This window comes from Chinchilla lanigera, unplaced genomic scaffold, assembly GCF_000276665.1.
Source record: "Chinchilla lanigera isolate Chin_1 unplaced genomic scaffold, ChiLan1.0 scaffold00125, whole genome shotgun sequence".
NCBI lineage: Eukaryota > Metazoa > Chordata > Mammalia > Rodentia > Chinchillidae > Chinchilla > Chinchilla lanigera.
This window is the reverse complement of record NW_004955526.1, coordinates 4198353-4214488: the sequence shown is the minus strand read 5'-3', so window position 1 is coordinate 4214488 and position 16136 is coordinate 4198353. Positions and strand designations below refer to the sequence as shown.

The 16136-nt window shown below is 39.0% G+C and overlaps 1 long non-coding RNA gene across 1 annotated transcript in view; it reads left to right on the top strand.

The window, feature by feature from the left end:
* Positions 1-3721: 3721 nt before the first annotated feature.
* LOC106147191 overlaps positions 3722-16136 on the top strand; it is a 23791-nt gene continuing 11376 nt past the window's right edge. Inside the window, exons 1-3 of the long non-coding RNA XR_001231963.1 lie at positions 3722-3786; positions 3891-3957; positions 4203-4275. This is a non-coding gene — a long non-coding RNA (uncharacterized LOC106147191). The remainder of the gene's footprint in view (positions 3787-3890; positions 3958-4202; positions 4276-16136) is intronic.

Genomic DNA, 16136 nt, shown 5'->3' with positions numbered 1-16136 from the left:
CATCCTGGGGGGTGAGGAAAACCCTTTCACAAGATGTTCTGTCTTTGGCAAGGACAGAGCAAGGCTCTATTCTTTGGTAGAATCCGGAAGTCGAATATGTGTTTTAGGTTCCAGTGTCTAGCAGCTGAAGAAAGAGAAAAAGTGCTTTAACGTGCTTCTGAATATTAATTCCAGTGTCCATAGAAACAAAACCTATACTATATACATAAGAAATTTAGTTAAATACATCTTACCATTGAGTAAAGTATGTTTTTAAAAAATCTCAGGAAAATTTGGAGTAAATCCTATTCATAGATGGGACAATTTAACCTTTGAAATATTTAATTAAAATCCTAGGAACATTTTTTTGCCTTTGCTCCTTCATTGGCTGATTATGCAGATGAATGAATAAGCATAAATACCTTAGGAAATGAGGAGCTGTAAGAAGGCAAAAATCTTACCCGGTATTAAGATGTTATGCAAATCAATAAAATGCATGATTAAACTTGGTGTTTGATCTTTGGAAAATGGATGAATTAAAAATGATATTGAGAGACCTGGATAGAATATAAAATATGAAATAGAAAATAGTAGAATATAGAATAGATGAAAAATAAGTTGTATAAATAGATATATTAAAAATTAAATGTGAAAGCAAAACCACAAACCTAGTACAGGAAAATACAGGAAGTTTTTATTGAGATATTTTTCCAATGTTAATGAAATGTTGTGTACTATGCCTAATAACACTGAAAGAATCACCCCAAAATGGACCTGTAATTGATTTCCTGAATAGTAGGAACACACTTCTGAGCTTCATAGGGTCAGCATAGGGGGACCATTTGGGGGAGGTTTAACCCACTTTGCTACACATCGTACACTTAGATCAGCGTTCACTGAAGTCAACACTGACTGCTACCACACTCATGCCGAATGTCAGGCACTCACATGGGTAACTGAAGTGCTCACAGGAGAGTTACTCTAGTGTCACCAAGTCACTTGTACAGCTGCTGCAATAAGACAGTTTATTGCTAATGTTGGTGTGGAGTGATATAAAATACAGAAAAGAACTCTGTATTATCTAACTTTACAACCAACCAGCTCTCTCTTGAGGGTAGATGCTGCTAAAGTTGGAGTGGGAAAAGAAAATCATGTCTGGAAGACGTGAGTTGATGTGAAGCAGTAGTTCCTTTCTGAAGTTCCTCAGGTAGTATTAAGAGAGGAAAGAAGGCTGCCTCATAAAATAGAACATATTAATTGTTTGCAATATGAATCAGATTGAGTTTATAAGGTAACACTGGATTCATAATAATAGTAAAAAAAGAGGGGACATAGAGTCCATGGAAAGAGACCATAGGAAGATAATTATGTTGTTTAACATGGATTTTTTCCAGTGAAGAAACAACCATTTAGTGAATGAACATTTTTGTGAGAATTACACTAAAAATGCCCTTGAGAAAAAGTCCTATTGTGTTTCCCTAATAATAAATATTGATAACCTTAATTGTTCAGCTTTTGCATTTGTCCTTCTTCAGCATGGAGTGATAGCGCTCTGATTTCCTCACACGAAAAGTTCACTCTGCTGTTGGCCAGTTAATAGCTTCCCCTGCTATGCTTGTAATCACTGACAAGTTTGCCCACTTTAGAATTAACAAGCTCATGGGAACAACCTAGCTCTGAAACATAGCAGCAGAGATATAAGGCTACGACAAAAAATGTACTTTGCAACTGTCCTATCCATGTTTTCTCCGTTACTCTCTGGACATTTATCTTTCCTCTTCCGTCTTTCCCCCAAAACATTGTAGGTGACTGTGTGTGTGTGTGTGTGTGTGTGTGTGTGTGTGTGTGTGTGTGTGACATGCATGAGCACGTACACAGTGTGGGCAAATGGTACCAGTCACATTTATCCTAAGGCTGAGAATTCATTGGTCTAAGGGAATGTAGTTGGTACTACTACATACTTCCATTTTTTAAAACCTTTCATTTTTGTCCACTAGACTAATTAACTGGGACTATTCTGATTTTACTTTTTGTTGTTAGGTATTAATCCAGGATCTCACCCATACTAAGCACTCACTGTACAACTAAACTATGCCCATAGTTCTTGCTTTTGTAAAAAGATTCTTATTTTTAATTGATGCACGGTAATTGTATACATTTCTTGGATACCATATGACATTTTGATACAACATGTAATGATCAGATCAGGGCAATTAGTATATTGATCTCCCTAGACATACACAATTTCTTTTTGTTGGGAACATTCAAAATCATCTCTGCTAATTATAAGAAATAGTCAATTCATTGTTGTCAGTTATAGTTTTCTTACTGTATCATTATTCTACTGTGCCACAAAGCATTGAAAGTTATCCCTCTTACCCAACTGCACCTCTGCACCTGTTAACCATCCTCTTTTGTTTTTTTACTGTTATAATAATAATAATTATTATTAATAATAATGATAATTAGAGATCTCTATATTGAGTAGTTTAGGTGGAACATTTGGGTGGGAAAGAAGGGCTGGAATAGATTGTTTTTGATATTTCCATTTAATGTAGGAATCAGTCTCAAAACTTTGGAAGGAATGGGGTACAGCCTAGTGGGCATCTTGAGGACTGGCATATCTTGTTGAGATGCAGTTGGTTAACAGGTGGCAACACTGACCACACTTGCTGCACCTGTTGTGTACCGGCTGCTGGCTTTGTGGTAACACAAGGCATCTGTAGCCTTCAGGATAGGAAGGGCACAGGATAGGAAGAGGGTAGTGGCTGCTAGATGAGCATGTGTAAGATGTGGGAAATCCTTGTTGCTTCAGTGGCCTACTCTGTGTAAAACATCAGGGAAAGAGTGGAAGAATTTGTAGAGATATTCCTTTGAGAAAGTTAGAATGTCTATGTGGAGTAGCACAGAATTATACAAATGTAAGAAAAGGGGTAACTGTGAAATTATAAAAATTCTAATTCTCATTAGACTAAAATGATTTGGCACATAGTAAATTGGTCAAGCTTGAGAAGCAAGAGGTAATTTTGCTCTGAAATTCTATGATTCTGTTTCTACAGAACCCAGTGTCTATTAACTTTGGAAGACTGTAGAATGAAAGAATGTTTCCATGAAATAAGATGGAAAATATGATCAATTAAAATCAGCAATATGACTAAATAATATTCCAGAAGCCAGCAGTAGAAGGCATTGTTCCTCTGCTTTAATTTTTAAATTGAATTCTCTTTTGAAAATGAAATGTCAGTTTTCTACTTTTTCCAGATGAAAATGGATATATGTGGATATATGTGTGATATATGTGGATTGATTAAAATCACCTAAGCTAAAAAAGTTCCAAAGATAATAAAAATAACCTTAACTGTTGGATTTGTTTTGAAATTATGGGCGGCCCCTTTTCTTTGCATGTGTGTAATGTTTCCTATGGGTCTGCAAACAGTTTTGTATTTTTCAAATACATGATTACTGGCTCCTAACTTCCAAACAAAAATCTATGTGAAAAGTTTTGGTTACATCATTTCTTTCTTGTGAGATTAAACATAATTCTATGCCATAAAGTTCCACATAGAAGGTGTGATCAAAATATGTTTAAGGTTTAAACTTAAAAACATATTGCAGTATAAAACACATTACCATTCATTCTCCTTGAAATTCCCTCACATCAAAGACACCTATCCAATTGTTCTTATGACTCTGAAGCAGTTCTGGCGTTCTTCTTCTGGACTGTCTTTAACAGGTACAATTACAACTCTGGTGAATGCTGTTGCTGAGTGCCCTTCAGTGGAAAGGCAGGTTTCTATGAACATTATGGTATGTCCTTATCCATCCTATTCATTGGATCTGTCACCTTGCAAATTCTGGCTCTTCCTCAAAGTCAAAATGACCATGAAAGAGAACATTTTGTATCCTTTCAGGACTTGGAGACAGTAAGGGCAGTGTAACACCCATGAAAGAAGATTTCCAGAAATGCCTCAGAAAGTGGTAAGGACAATAGAAGAATTATGTTTGAAGGAAGGGGGAGTATTTTTAGGGGAATTAATTGCAAAATGTCTTTTACTGTAATAATTTTTTAAAACAGTGTACACATTTACTGTATTTAACTGCACCTCATATTATAATTACATAATACTTCTGAACTATCAGATTATTTGTATAAATCAGATATAATAATTTTTAAAGACGCCTTAGCCTGAGCATAATTTTCTGTGATTTTGGTAACTACATAGTGCCGGTGTGCAACAGGGGAAAGGACACCGAAGAGTAGCTGCAGCTTGCATGCAGGGCCTCACACATGCTAAGGTAAATGCTCTCCCAAAACCGCATACTCAGCCTTAGAGTTTTGTTTCAACCACTTACATAAAGGCGTACATCATCCCTGGGATGGAGAGAGGTGAACAAATGCTTTTCCAGACTGTGTTAAAAATTGGCCCCAATTTTCTTTTTCTTGGCTGAGAGGGAGACACACAGAGGAACGGCTAGCAATGCTGATAAAATTCTCAGTGTGGTTTTAAAAATTAGTCCCTTAGAATTATAAGTTGAATTATGTTTTTAAATCTTGTTTGTGTATTTTCATACCAGTTGATGGCTTTGCATTTAGATGGGACTTTCGTGGAGATGAACTGGAAAATTATTGTGAAATTTTATAAACTTCCTGGACAACTGCATCTTCATCAACCACAGAATGCTAAATTCTGTGGCATGAAGGCTGGGTGCCTAGCCCAGGGACCTTTAGTCTTTGTGTGCATAAACATTACTTGGATGAGCTCTCATCAATAAGGCTCAAACCCAGGGTTCTGATTCCGTATTTCTTAGAGGCAGGTGAAAATGACTTTACAGGAAGTGGTCTAGAAATTATCACTTAAGGAAACACTGGCTGAGCCAGCACAAATGATATGGACATTTACAACAATTTATAAACGATTTATCAAGAAGAGTTGGGCGATGGAGTTTTAGTTGTGGGGTGTGTGTGTGTGTGTATGTGCGTGTGTGTGTGCTCCTGTGTGCTGGAAAAGTTGGAAGGGAAACCAAAGATGAGTGCTTCCAATTTCTCTGGTATTTAAAAAAATTGAATATAGTACAGAACCATAAAGGCACAACTGGAACCAAGTTGGAATTCCTCTGACCTATTCTGCACCCTTGCATCGGGCATTCATTCTGTCCCTGCTGTCCTGTCTTCTGGGAATGCGCTTTCCTCACACTCAAAATCCCCCTCATCAGTCTGACTCTGACTTGTCATATTTTCATTGGCTTTCTCTGACATGCTGCCAACAGTAAACTTCCATAATCACTATCCCACTCCTTTCCTGCTTGTATTTTTCTTCGTGGCACTCATATTTTGCTGAAATAATATTATTCATTTCTTTTGCTGTAGGGATTTTTCCTTGTTTTATTTATATCTGTATTTACAGCACCTAGAACTGACAACCAATATGTATTTGTTGAATGAACACATAGATTCGTCTTCTGAATCTGCCTTCTGTCTGAAGGAAATCTAATTTTGTTTTCAATCGCAGTTTAATAGGTTTTATAATCTCTTTTCCAGGGATTTACTTAACTACCCTGGAAGAAAACATGGACTCCCCCAATTCTCCCTCTTCCACTGTGAATATGGAGGGTGTAGTGCTACATCCATTTGTCCCAGAGACTGAGAAACAGAACTTGAGGCTCCCGGGCCTTCTTGATGGCTGTCACTTTTCCTTTGAAAATTTGAGATTGGTAATGGACCTCGAATACGGGTACATTTCTCACTTTCTTTAAACTTTAGTTAAAGATTAATCAATCAATGTGAAATCCCCTTGCTATGGTTGGGACGTAAGTTGAGTGTGTACCTTGAGGGCTGTGTGTTAGCAACCTGTTCTTCCATGTGGAAATGGTGTTGTGGCAGCAGGCTCTTTAAAACAATGTCTAGAAAGGGCTGATTAGTCTATGGGGGTGCTTCCCTCAGAAGGGATTAATGTAGTTCTGGAGGAACCCGATTAGTTTCTGAGACACTGAGTACTGAAGGAGTGAGCTCGCCCTCTCCCCACCCTCTGGGCATCCTGTCTCACCATGCAGTCTGTCTGTCTTGCATGTCCTCCCACCATAGGGTCATTCTCAATGCTGTGATCCAGCCAAGGAGGTCTGCATAAGAGCTATCCCCATGATATTTCAACATTCAGCTTCCACATTTCTAGTTTAAATAAGCCACTTTATGAGTTACACAGCCCCAGGTGTTTTGCTATAAGAAACAGAAAATCCTGACATTAAGTGTGAGTGTATTTGCCCCCAATCTCAGAGTCTATGCACAGTGTGGAGGATGGATGGGATCGAGTTAGTTTTGTCAGTGTTCGATCAGGAAAATATCCCATATCAACAGAAAGGATGCGATATGGGGCATTAGCTTAAAAGTATTCCCACCAGCTGAAGCCAACTGGAAGGCAGAGGGAATGGAATGCTCAGGGGTCAGCAGTGTCCACTGTGGAGCACATTAGGGGGAGAGCACGCATGGGTCTGAGCACACACGGACACAGAGTACAGGAGAAGTGCATTCTGTATAATAGTTGTGCTGGATAGTGATTATTCTGTGAATACATTGTGAGTTCATTCTGTGATGTAAAATCTCTTAAGACAGATTCTGCCAGGAAAATGTCTGTGTCTTATTTACACTGATCTAGAAACTAGAGCAATGGAGACTGAAAGTCAGAGAATAGTGACATAACTAACGGAACACCCACACGGGCTTGGTTTGGATTTGTCAGCATTACTGTTTCTCCTGAATGTTGGTTTTGTGCCTTTTCAATTCTTGCTTTTTGTCGGATATCTGGCTCTTTTAATAATGGCTAAGGCCATTTATGTAATTTTTCAAACGCTTGCAGCTAATAAATTTGCTAGCTTTTTTTTTAGTATAATAAGGTATCTATAGAGATCAGCTGAAAAGGGGTGCTGGTCCACACTGGCGTGGCCCCATCACTGTGGGCCTGTGGGAAGGGAGAGCATCATGGTGGGGAGAGTAGGGTAGAACAGGGCTGTCACTGCATGAGGGCCGGAGCCAGAGAGAGACATGAAGGGATGAGGGTCCCAGTTTATGCTTCAAGCGCCTTCCTACAAGGCCCTATTTCCACTAACTAGACCTCTGCTTCCTAAAGTTTGGCTCACCTCCGAATAGTGCCATCAGTGGGGATGAAGACTTCAGTACATGATCTTTTGGGGGACATTTAAGATCCAAATTATAATGTTGATTGAACAGCCATTGTTAATTTCCTATCATCTTGTTTAGAAATTCTGTATCATTTTTATTGTTATTGTGTTGTTTTATTTTTACCTTTATTGTTATTTTTTCTTTTCTCTTTAAAACAAAAAGATCATAACATTGAAACAGCTTAATTTCAAATTTTAATACTTTTAAATCTATTGCCTACTTTTTATAAGTAGGCGGTACCCCTCTAGTTCTAGCAGCTTGGAAATGAAGACATCAAAGTGTGTATCTTTTTACCCTCTCTTTCTGCTCTTGCTCTTGTAGGGAGAGAAGGAGGAAGAGGAAGAAGACTTTTCACACATCTACTGGCTTCTTTCTCCTGTTGATAGTCACTGAATCCACATGGGGCCATCCGTTTCTTTGCGGTGTGTAGGGGACCTGAGCAGGCTCTGAGCAGGATTCAATAATAACCAGTTGGCTTTCCGTGTTTACTTGTGAGTTGTGTGAAGCTTAGGCACCTTGTCTGACAAAATAAGGCCACAGCTGAAGACGTTTGGCTCCAACCACAATTACTACAAGGAGACTGCAGCTGCAGGCTCCATACTCCTACAATAAATACCAACCTACAGTTAAGGTAGTTCTGATCGACATAATTTACTACTTGGGAAAATTCTCCCAAGGTCCTGCGAGATTCCTGCATTTTCTTGAGCATCCTCTCCCTTTGTTTGAAAACCAAATAAATATGAGTCACCCAGAGCAGTCTTTGGCTAACAGAGAATACTGAAGCTGTAAGAGAGTTAGTCCCTCCTGGTGCCCTAAAATCATTGCTGTTGTCTGCATTTATTTAAGCATTCGCTGTCTACTCTGCTTGGGAGATTGGAGGCCTGATCAGCCTGCAATAACTTAGGGTTATTTAACCCAGTTTTCGATGGGGGCAGAAGGCTGTCCTAGGATGGTGGGGTACACATTGGGTTCTTTGGAGGGGTCTTTCTCTCAGAGGCCCTGGTAAAGGAATGTCAGCTGAGCTTGTGCCTTCCTTATGCACAGCCTGTAAGCGGAGTCATCCAGACAAGCTTCTTTGTGCCATGGTCAACTTGACGAATGGTGCCTGAGTCACCATCACTTTCTACAGAGTTTGCTCCTCAATCCTCCCACCAGATCTTTACCCTTTTGTGTAAATGCAGGCCCTTCCTGCACTTAGGCTTCTCCCTGCTGTGCTTTTATGCTTCTAGCATCAGATCTGGTAGACAGGCACTCTGTGGGGACCACAGTTCAGCATTTTTCATGTGGAAGCTAATTGAGATTTTGCAGCATAGTGGCTTGAGCACATCTAGCATCACAGAAACAGGAGAATTAATTAAATGGCCTCATCATCAGAGAGGAGGAGGGAGGGATTGCTTGATCCTCCACAAACTCTACATCTCCATTACTCTTCAAGTGTTAAACTTTTACCTCCTCTCGAGACTTCTGGTGTTATTTTAGTGCAGGTTCTTCTGAAGTTGGTCCTTCTCAGAAAGTCCCAGGAATCAGTGATTGGCCTTGGAACAGATGACACTTAAAGCTTACAAAGTGGAGACCTGGATTTTTACCTGTAAACTCTGACAGAAATTCTAGGTAATCTTAGTAGTTAGCCTTTCAAAGACAGGTAGGTACATAAAATAAAATACTTTGAAATTATTAATATCATTTTTAAAAATAATTATTGAATTCATTAACTTCCTGTTTAACCACTACTTCTCTAACACTTCTTATGGTTAGATATTTGTCTGCTCTGTGAGGATAAGTTAAACACTGCATGGTTGGCATTTTGAAAAGCATTCAGTATGGTGAATAAATGACAGATGGTCACTGTGTAGGATCTATTCAAGCTCAGATGGTTTGTCAACTTGGTTTAATTTCTCATAGTTCTCCTGAAAGGTTAGTGTTATTATGACCAATATCTAACCATAAGAAGTGTTAGAGAAGTAGTGGTTAAACAGGAAGTTAATGAATCTACTAAGATTACCTAGAATTTCTGTCAGAGTTTACAGGGGAAAGTAGATTGAACAAAATAACATAAAGTGTTCATATTTCCAGTGCAGTGAGCCTTTTAACCTTGCAGAAGTAAGAAATGTAGATATAAATGTTTGATTTCCCTAAATTAACAATTTTAAATGAAGATAATGGCTTTTTGTGGGCTGTGCTAGGAGCCACAGAAATGTGACTCCTTTGCTCAAACACACACACGCGCGCACACACACACACACACACACACACACACATTTACCTGTTCATCATATAGCACTTGTGTTATATAACAAAGTCTTATAATGTTCTTCTAAAATATAGAAACTGTTATGGTTTGTGTCTAGATGTCCCACAAAAGACTCTAGAGTTTGTGAGTGATTCATGGTGCAATGCTGGGATTAAGGATGCTGGGATTAAGTCTGGGTGATTGCTGGATCACGCCACTGATTGGCTTGGGACCACCTTAATCCCAGCAGTTTGGATAACATAAAGGGGGCAGGAAGAGGCTTCTTTCTCCCTTTGCCTTTGCTGCTTTTGGTGTCTTTCACTGCTCCAGGCATCATGAACTGTTGCACCTCTGCCACAAGTCACCCTGCGTTGGAGCCAGTGGAGATGGACTGAAGCCTCTAAAAACTGTTAGCTAAATAAACCTTTTCTCATTTACCATTGGGTTTCAGGTATTTTGTCTCAGCAATGAGAGAAAAATAATGTTGCTGTGACTGTACCTGACCATGTGGTTCAGGAGTCTTTGGGAATGGCTTGTAGGAAGAATTTGGAAAGGTTCAGAGACACTGGCTGAAAAAGTTGAGCTGGAGTGTCTTAAGATGTTCTGTATGGGAGATTCTTGTCACAGGTTAGAAGAGCAGAGGCTGATACAAATCCTGCTGGAAAAGAACTAGACTCCAGAGGTTTCTGCTGGGAAGAAGGACTGCATTGGGTGTTGGACCCCAGAGGATGTTGCTATGGTTTGGCAGAAAGTTTGTCTGCATTTTGCTCATGTCCGGAGATTTTGCCTGAGATTGAGATTAAAGGCAGCAGACTAATTAATCTTGCAGAAGAATTTTAAGGCAGTCTAATGTTGAGACAGTGACATGGCTGCTGCTGTGAGCTTTTAGCCAGCTCTATTACGAGAATCAATAGCAAAGAGGCCAGCCAAATGTTTTGAAACATTGTGAGTTTGGCCAGATAGGAGGCTCCAGTAAAGCTGTGGACTGCAGATAGAGCAGAGATTTTAATTTCTGAGAAGGAGTAGGAGAATAGAAAAGATTGCCTGAGGGCATCTCAAGAAGCAGCAGGACTCCACCCTTTGCAGCCTCAAAATTACAAAAGTGAAAGACTTTGCTTTGAGAAGAAAGCTGCAGAGCACCATGTTCCAGAGTGGTGGTGGCACAGAGAATTTGTTCCTCAGAATCAGATTCAGTGTGCGCAGTGATCCAGGCACTTGAACCCTACAGCCAAGAGAGTGGGAGGCCTGGGTTTTTGTCCTGCTTGCGGTAGACCTTGGCATTATCCACATGGTGCTGGTTTAGGTGTATGCAGAATGGAAGAGTTGTACAGTTAGGAAGGCTTTCACCCAGATTTCAGAAGAAGTCCTGGGAGGTAAAGCAGTGTGTTCCTCAGAGGGCAGTGTGAAGCCAAAGGAGGAATGGAGACCCCAGAAGTTTGGAGAAGCCAGGAACATGGATCATCTAAAAAAAAAGCCTGCAAGGAAGGAGTAGAGCCATCCCAAGAAAGAAGTCATAGGAGCTACAACCACTAGAACTGTCATACAGGTGAAGTCACCTAAGACATTTGAAGTTCACATCTTGCCATAGATTGCCTTGGATGTGGCACATGGAACTACAGAGTTTCATGTTTGGCCTGCTTGGTTTTCACATTGCTTTGGTCCCATTCCTTTGTACCCATCTGTTTGTAGCTTTTGGAATAGAAATCTATCTTGTGCCATTTAATGTTGGAAGTATTTAGCTTTTCATTCATACAGGGGCTCACAGCTAAGAGTTTGCCTTAAATCTCAGAGGAAACTAGGACTTGGACTTTCTCACAATGCTGAATCTGTTAAGACCTTTGCAATTCTTGGAGATGGACTAAATGTCTTTTCCATAAATGGATGTGCATGAGTCTATGGGGGTCCAGGAATAGAATGCTATGGTTTGTGTCTAGATGTCCCCCAAAGCCTCATACAGTCAGGTTTTTTCAGACCTGTCTCAATGTAGAGTTTGTGAGTGATTCATAGTACATTGTTGGGATTAAGGGTGCTGGGATCAAGTCTAGGTGATTGCTTGTTCACTCCACTGATTGGACTGGGCCACCTAATTCCAGCAATCTAGGTAGAGTAAAAGGGGAAGAAAGAGGCTTGCTTCCCTCTCTTGCTCCCACTTGTTGCTTTTGCTGTCCTCTGCCACCATGAACAGCTGTCCCTCTGTGATGAGCCACCCTGCTTTGGAGCCAGCCAATTATGGGCTGAAACCTCTACAAATTGTGAGCTAAATAAACCTTTCCCCCTTTAGTTTTGGATGTTGAGCATTTTGTTCCAGCAATGAGAGAAAAGTAACTAACACAGAAATTATCCATGTGACAGCTGTTTGAATGTTTAATTTGAGTCCAAAACATAAAAAAGTCTACAAATTAAAAATGTGGTTTGATAATTTTTTCAGGGGGAACATATCCATGTAAACACTCAGATAAATAGTCAAGAACTTCATGCAGATGAAATTAGTACTTTAGTCTTCTATATCTTTCACTTAGGTTTATACTGAGATTTATCTGTATCATCATACATAATTATATACATTCCTTCTGTGTAGTAGTATTGAAAAGTATGATAGTCTTTGTGTGAATGTAACACAATTTATTTTTCATTCTATTCTTGATGGGCATTTGGCTAAATCCCAGTTTTGTCTATTATTAAAGTGCTGCTGCTGACATTCCTTTTTTGGTCTTCTGGTAAACATACGTATATACATATTTTGTGTTTGTATGGTCATATGAAATACATATGTTTAGCTTAGTAAATACTGCCAGAGAGTTTCAATATGTTTGTGTCTGTTTGTACTCCCACCCTCGGTGTGTGGCTGTTTAGGCTGCTCAGCTCACATTCTTGCCAACACTGGATCCTTTTGAGGGTGTGCAGCAACACTGCACTGCACTTTTAATTTTCATAATCATGATTCCTAAATTATACACTTTAAATATTTATGTAAATCAATTTTTAAATTTAATTTAATTGACTTTTTATTAATTTATAGTTCTTTATATATTTTGGATATGTATCCTGTATCTGATAAATATATTGCAGATATATTCCATTATATATGGGTTAGCTTTTCACTCATTTTTAAAATTAGTGCATTTTAAAACATCCTTCCACATTTTTAAGCAAAACTTGTTTTTTTTTAATATTTGCCATATTTGTAATTTGCTTAGAACTGTTTATTTTTCTTCATAGTTTGAAAAACATACATTTTGTTTTCCATGTGGATAATCAACCAAACTTAATAGCACAGTTTAAAAATTATTTAATACTGTTTAAATTGAATAATGGTGCCATTGTTACATGAAATAAATTTATTTCAAGTTATCCTGTAAATTTTAGTTGATTTGATAGAGTCTGTGTTACACTTTTCAAATAATCCTTTCATATGATCAGACCCTATTAAAAAATTGAAACTTGGTGATGTTAGTATTTGAACTACTTTCCAAAACTTATTACATATATATCAAGCACTTTAGAGATAATGATTCCAGGAAACTTTAATATTTATACATATTCACTCAAATAAATTAATACTTATTATTTGCCATCAGACTTTATAGGGACATGTAGAAAACATATGAAGTAATAAACCATTTTACTTTCAATATTCCTTATTATCCTTATTATTATGCTTTTACTTTTTGAGGTTTCAGTTATCAATGGTCAACTGTGGTTTAAAATATTAATTGGAGCAAAGTGTGGTGGTGCATACCTGTCACCTCAGCCACTGGCAACTGAGGCAGGAGGATTGCTGTGAATTTGAGGCCATCCTGGCCTACACAGGGAGTTCAAAGCCAGCCTGAACTGCATAGTGAAACCTGTCTCAAAAAGACAAAAGCAATCCAAAGGAACTATCAGGGGCAAAGTGGAATTAAAAAAATAATAGCAAAGTTCTACAAATACTTTATGAATTCAAATAACTTTTATTACAGTATATTATTGTAATTGTTATATTTTATTATTGATTAATGTTACTAATCTCCTACTGTACCTAGTTTATAAAACAAACCTCATTATAGTTGCTATCTATAAAAAAATTTATATATAAGGAATGGTACAGCCTATAGTTTTTGGCATCTGTAGAATGCCTTGGATGTATTTCAAAGGATAAGGGGGAGCTACTATATATTTTATCAGTAAAACCCCTGAAAATCCAAGTTAGGCTGATAAAAATTTTTTAATTAAAAATAGTCAAGATGACAGAGACTATATTAGTCAATTTTCCATCACTGAGATGAAATAATTGACACTGGGCATTTAAAAGAATAGAAGTTTATCTTTGCTCACTGTTTCGGTGGGTTCAGTCCATGGCAAGCTGGGTCTAATGCAGAAATGGTGTAGTAGAAAGGCCTGGCAGAGGAAAGCTCTCCAAAGTAAGCAGAGAGAGAAGGGAGAAGCTGGGGTCAAGAACATACCCATTATGGTTTATTCCTAGTTGTCCCTCAAGAGCCTCAAGTACTTATAAATGTGGCTTTTGGGAGGTGGTTAAGTTATGGCAGTGTTAAAATTGATTTGCTATAAATATGTGGGGGCTGCATAGAGGAGGTTCACTGGGGATGTGACGTAGAAGGGCATGTTTCCATTCCTGCCCTTTTGTATTCTCTCTGCTTCTGATTGCTGTGATGTGAGCGGTTCCCTCCAATAGCCTCTTACACCATTCCTTCTTACCCTGGACATGATCAGCTATGGACTAAAATTTGAGCCAAAATAAATTTCTTCTCTGTTAAACTCTGAGTGTCTGGAATTGTATCTCACCAATGAAAAAGTAACTAAGATAGAGTTTGGTACCAGAGAAATGGGGCCATTACTGTGACTATACCTAACCATGTGGTTTAGATGCCTTTGGAACTGGCTTGCAGGAGAAATTTAGAAAGTTTTGGAAATGTTGGCTACAGAAGTCCCAAAATTCTTTGATCCCAGCTTGAAAGGAGATTCTGTTCAGAGTTCAGAAGACCAGAATGAGGATAAAAATGAGACTGTAAAATCCAGGCTTAGGAGTTTTCATTTGAGATTAAGAGCTCTATTGGTAGTTGGACTCCAGGCCATGTTTGTTGTGCTCTAATAGAAAATTTGTCTACACTGTCTTGTGATTTTTGTAAGCAACTGAGATTAGGGGTGGTGGAGGAAATGTCAAGATAGCCCAATGCTCAAGCTGTAGCTTGTATACTACTTGCTGCTTTTAGTTTTATACTAAGAAGCAGAAGCAAAAAATCCATTTAAAATTTTTTCAGTTTTCCCAGAAAAGAAGACTATTATGGTAACATGGGAAACAAGAAGACCTGTTCTTTACCCTACAAAAGTGAAACACTTTCTTTTGAGAGGAGGGTCCCATGGCACTCTGTTCTTTCTGGATTGAAGAGGGAAATGTTTCCCAGAGTTAGTCAGAGGCCTCTGTAGCCATGATCCAAAGGGGTCTGGATATTGCTTGAATACCTGGCAGAACTTGACATCATCCACTTGGTGTTGGCTCTACAGGTATGCAGAATACAAGAGTTCTGGTGTCAGGCAGGTTTCCATCTAGATTTCAGAAGAAGGTCTTGGAGGCCAGGCAGTGTACCCTTGAGAAAGCAATGCTCGGAGCTATGAGTTTGAATCCAAAAGTAGAGTGGAGATCCCTGGAACCTGGAGAAGCAAGGAATGTGGAGTGTCTGAGGAGGCTGTAGTGATGAAAGTTGCCTTAAGAATAAAGGCATGAGAAGTGCAACTCACAATGCCATAGGAGTGGAGCCACCCAAACCCATTGGAGTTTACATCCTTGGCTTGGGTGCTGGATATGCAGATAATGACTTAATGTTTCCCTTGATGGATTTTAGTCTTATTCTGGTCCCATTGGTTTTCACTCACTATTCTTTTCTTTGGAATGGAAATGTTTATCTTGTGTCATTGTCAACAGTATTTAACTTTATGTTTTGATTTTTATAGGGCCTCACAACTTAGAGATTCAAGTCTCAGAGAAGACTTTACTAGGACTTTTCAGCAGTGCTGGAAATGTTAAGATTTTCAGAATTCTTATTTATGGACTAAATGCATTTTGAATAAAAAACATAGATGAGCTTCCAGGGGGCTGGGGGAAAATGTTGTTATGGTTTTTTTCTAGATGTCTACCCAAAGCATCCTGTGCTCATAAGTGAAACTTTTGAAAGGTGATTGAATCATGAGTGTACTATAGCTAAATGTGATATTGGAAGTAGAGCCTGGGGAGAAGGGTAGGGTCACTGTGGATGTCACCAGCAAAGCCATATATCCCCTTCCCTCACTTCTCCCCTCTCTCTCTGCTTTCTGGCCAGCAGGTCATGAGCAGCTTTCCTGCAACAATTCCACCGTGCATTCCTGCCTTAGAGCTCACCAACTACGGATTAATCATCTGAGCCAAAATAAGCCTCTCCTCTTTAAATTGTGAGTTCCATGTATTGTGACTCACAGTGGAAAAGTGACTAAGACAATACTCTTCCAAGTTACACCTCCAGTGACCTGCTTTTTTTCACTAGGGCCCACCTCCAAACACATGAGTGTTTTGGGGAACATTTTGGATCTAAATCAAAACAGTGATAGACAAAAGTGTTAAATGAAACACATCTGCAACAACTAATGGTTTTGCTGGCCAGAGGAACCCAGTGCCTGGCCCATTCCCCTATACCATGGGATGGGCAGCCAGTGTGGGAGTTACCCGGGATCAGGAACTGGCCCTCTGGAGGAACCCAGGTGCCTGGCCTATCCCCTTACTCC